The sequence below is a fragment of the Macaca fascicularis genome, chromosome 1 (genome assembly GCF_037993035.2).
Source record: "Macaca fascicularis isolate 582-1 chromosome 1, T2T-MFA8v1.1".
NCBI lineage: Eukaryota > Metazoa > Chordata > Mammalia > Primates > Cercopithecidae > Macaca > Macaca fascicularis.
In genome coordinates, this window is record NC_088375.1 from 149,862,799 (window position 1) to 149,867,325 (window position 4,527).

The 4,527-nt window shown below is 38.8% G+C and overlaps 1 long non-coding RNA gene across 1 annotated transcript; it reads right to left on the reverse strand.

Moving 5' to 3' along the window:
• Positions 1–3,239: 3,239 nt before the first annotated feature.
• Positions 3,240–3,914, reverse strand: LOC141409180 (uncharacterized). Its single transcript, XR_012428207.1, has 2 exons — positions 3,637–3,914; positions 3,240–3,520 (listed from the first exon to the last, which is right to left on the reverse strand). It is a non-coding gene; the product is annotated as an uncharacterized lncRNA (long non-coding RNA).
• Positions 3,915–4,527: the final 613 nt, after the last annotated feature.

Sequence of the window (4,527 nt, forward strand, 5' to 3'; positions counted from 1 at the left end):
ATAGTTCTTGTGAGTGTCACTCCAGCACTGCACCTTCACTGCATTGGTGGTAGTTCCTTCCATAGCAGCAGCTGATCCAGTTTGCCGTTTCTACCAAACTTGCAGGACCAGACTTGTCACATTCATCCCTTTAACCTGAGACATGACTATGTGCTGGACGGTGCCTCCTCTTCAGAGTCCCGGCTCCAGCCTCCCCAGGCTGCTCTTCTGAGTTGAGACAGTCAATCATCACCCCTTCCTCAGGGTCAGGGTTTCAGCTCACCAGGATCCTTTGTCTCAGCTTTTAGATTTCAAGAATTCCAATCTCTTCCTTTTATTTCTTCAACCCTGGGAAGGATAGTCATTTCCTCAAATGATTGCTTATGACACCTTAGCATTCTCTTCTTCTCTCTTGTATTACCTGTTTAGTAGCTTTACATCTAATTAATAATTCTTTATATTAAATTTTTTCTCAAATAACTGGTGTGTTTTCTGTCCCCTGACTAGTATAGGGGAGGGTGATTGACAAGGTGAGAGAGAAAAATGGAAGACATGTATTTTATGTCTTTCTGCCAAACAGGTGGCCTCCCTGCCACAGCCCTTAGCTAGGGGAAAAGAAGGTAGCGTGAAGAGAAGTCTTAACTTTTAAATTGAAAGCCTGGCTTTTTGGGAGTTGAACAATGAGAACACATGGACACAGGAAGGGGAATATCACACACTGGGGCCTGTTAGGGGGTGGGGGGCTAGGGGAGGGATTGCCTTAGGAGAAATACCTAATGCAGATGACAGGTTGATGGGTGCAGCAAACCAGCTGCACGTTCTGCACATGTATCCCAGAACTTAAAGTATAATTAAACAAAAAAAAAGAGAGAAAGAAAGCCTGTCTTTTTATGTCAAGTTACTAATTTAAGTCTGGGTTTGTGTCTGAAAGTGAATAAAGGCATTTCCATTACTCAATAACAACTATAAAAGTGAATATTTTATAGTTATTTTATATAGGGCTTGTCTGAGTTTTCATCCAATGGCAGGGGAAGGATTGCCTTCAATAAGAAGAATTCAAGGGGCCATAGAGACAAAACTAATAACTTTCTGGATTATATCCCATGAATCCTGCTTCTTTAACATACTGGTATAATCTTCAGTAATTGAAATGCCTTGTAAAACTCGCAAATAAAACTCTCTAAGCTTAGGATTTATTTTGTAGGAAGATTTTTACCACTGATTATGCAGGCTTTCTATTTCTTTTTTGGTCAGTTTTGGCAAATTATATTTTTCTAGGAATTTGTCCATTTAATGAACATTTTCAAACTTATTAGATAAGGTTTTTCATTTTATATTTCTATTATCTTTTTGATCATTTGTATTCTACTTTCCCTGCTAATATTATTTGTGCCTTATCTCTTTACATATATTTTTAGTTTCCTTATAGTCTTTCCAGAAGTTAGTCTCTTCAAAGTGTTAATTTTTGGCTTTGTTGATTGTCCTTATTGTATCTGTTATCTAATTTAAGGTTATTTCCTTCTTTTTATTTTCTTTGGGAATTTTCTGTTTTAGTTCTACTTTCTTAGGTTTGATGCTTAGCTTATTAATTTTAAGTTTAAAGTAGCATTTTTCCCCAAATAAACATTCAAACCTATACATTTGTATTTATACATACTTAGGAGAACCCATTGCTGTCCTCTACCACAGCTGATTTCTCACCTGCATCCCTTGGTCTGAATAAATGCACTGTAAACTGCACATTTTTAGTGTAGTTGTCATACAGTTCTTAGTTTTTTATATTTTGCTGTACAACTTCTATTTGACCCGTGAGTTAAGTAATATGTTTTCTTTTAATTTTAAAACCCTCTATTTGAAGCATAATATAGAAAATGTAAATACACACATTTAATACAGAAAAGTGTACGTGTTATAAGTGAATAGTTTGAAAAACTTTTATAAACTATACATACCTGTGTATTCACACATTAGAATTTAAACACAGAGGTCGGGCACGGTGGCTCATGCCTGTAATCCCAGCACTTTGGGAGACCGAGGTGGGTGGATCACAAAGTCAGAAGTTGGAGACCAGCCTGGCTAACATGATGAACCCCGTCCCTACTAAAAATACAAAAGTTAGCCGGACATGGTGGTGCACACTTGTAATCCCAGCTACTCAGGAGGCTGAGGCAGGAGAATCGCTTGAACCCAGGAGGCGGCGGTTGCAGTGAGCTGAGATCATGCTACTGTACTCCAGCCTGGGTGATAGAGAGAGACTCCATGTAAAAAAAAAAAAAAAAAAAAAAAAGGAGTTTAAACACAGAGATATGAGCGCTTTTGTTTTTGTTCAGGTGAAATTTACATTTAAGTCTTCATTTTACCTGGACTTTATTTTATAAATGGTATAAGGGAGAAATCCAGTATCATAGTACATAGCATAAAGTTAATCGTATTAGAATATATAATTCATACTTTAGTGGCATTTAGTACATTCACAATGTTATGTAACTACCACCTCTATCTAGTTCTAACACATTTTCATCACGCCAAAAGAAAACCCTCTACTCATTAAGCAGTAATTCCCCTCTCCTCCCAGCCCCTTGTAACCACCAGTCTGCTTTCTGTCTATATGGATTTTTAAGCGATGTGTTTTAAATTTCTAAATATAAGAAGATTTTTAATTATAATTTTAACTTGTTTCTAACTTAATTGTGTTGTGGTCTCATGATACTTATTCTGTGAATTTGTTGAGATTTGATATTTGCTTTATGCCCTAATTCACAATTAGTTTTTGTAAAGGTAACGTGATTTTCAAAAGAATGTTTATTCCTCAGTGGTTGAGTGCAGTGCTCTACATAAGTCTTTTATATCAAACTTGTTAATAATCTTGTTCAAATCTTTACAACTTTACTGAATTTTTTGGCTGTTCGATCTATCAATTACTAAGAAAGACAAGTTAAAGCTCCCACTCTGATCACAAATTTGTCAATTACTACTTGAAGTACTGTCAGTTTTTGCTTAGTGATAGACTTTTCAGATAACATGGAGGGGCGCTAATCAAAGCAGAAACTTCAGGTGTGCTAAACGTGCAACAAGACCATCAGCTGTGTCAGTTTCTTTCTGCCGCATTAGCCTAGTTTGGTCAAAGTCTTCCCAGAATAAGGAAGCCCCAGTCCTTGCACTCTCTCCCCTTCTCTTTTCCTTCTTCCCGTTCCAGAAACGCATATGAGTGAAATCAAAAGAATGGTCTCAGAAGATGCTGAATAAAAATACTCTAGATCCTTGGAATTTCCTTATTTTATTTCAGCAGTGGGGCTGAAAATATCTTTAAATTATTGTTTCACTAATTACCATAGAACTTCATAATTTCCCATTTTCCACAAGGGTCACTGTGCACCAATGGTGGTGCTGAACTGAGCATAGGCTGAATACGGTTGGCATCTCATGTTTGCTATGCTGCCTCTTCATCAGGCAGTGAATGATGAATTGAGACTCAGTCCACCGGCGGGGAAAGGCTCTTATCATCCCACAGCTGAATTCACTCTGTTTACTGCTACTTTAGCTAGAACAAGAAAGAGAAGCATATGTGGTGAGTTATTGAACTTAGTTCAGCATCTTTATTCCTCATTACTTTCTACATCTAATTCAGTTGCTAATTGAAATAATTATTGTCTTTACCTGGTAGCAAAATTCTATTGCTTGTAAGACAAGCTGACTGATGTGCTTTGAAAAAGCAGCAAAACATCTTTCGCCGTGCTTGGATTCATTTCCCTTAGCAGATGATCTCAGTAACTTCACATCATTTTTCATCTGGCAAGTCAACAGAAGCCAAGTTTTGAGATAAATAAAGCTTGTTCCTTGGAGTGGAACAATGCCATGGAAGGTGAAACAACTTCATTTTCCATGCAGACATGCAGGCCCATCTCGTACTTGCAGAGAGGTGCCTGGATTTGCTCGAATCAACTTGTGGTGCTCATACTAATTGGTTGTTTGAAATGGGCTGTCCAGCTGGCAGCTTTCAGGGCCACTGGAATGGCCCTGGGGTTGCTGATTCATTTCTCTCCCCAAGACTGAATGGCCTATTATTTGACCGCGGGGAAGAAGCCAATGTAGTCTGCCCCAACTTGTTGCAAGTGATACCCAAGAAGGGGGCCAGCTTTCCAGGGCCTCTCCTGACCTTTGGAAGAGTCATATGCACCTTAGCACAATAAATGCCGGGGGAACCGGTGCTGCATCTGGAACCCTGGAGCCTGGAGGTCAGAGAAGTTCATGAGGTTTCCTGGGCCAGTGTATAGCGGGAAGCACAGATCCAGTGATTAGCTGGGGTGTGTGAACCAGTCAGACAGCATAGTCTACAGTCCTTTGGGCTCATTACCCACCTCATGAACCTATGTCTTGCCCGTTTTCCTGATGTGGTGGCAAAGACGAGGACTGTGGGGCAGATTATCACTTGCCGAGTATTGTGGTGATTAACACTTTAATACTTATAGAGCCCTTCTAACATTGAGTCAATCTAGATCTATTTATTGAATATCTATGACATAATAGAAATAGTGCTGGATTCTTTGA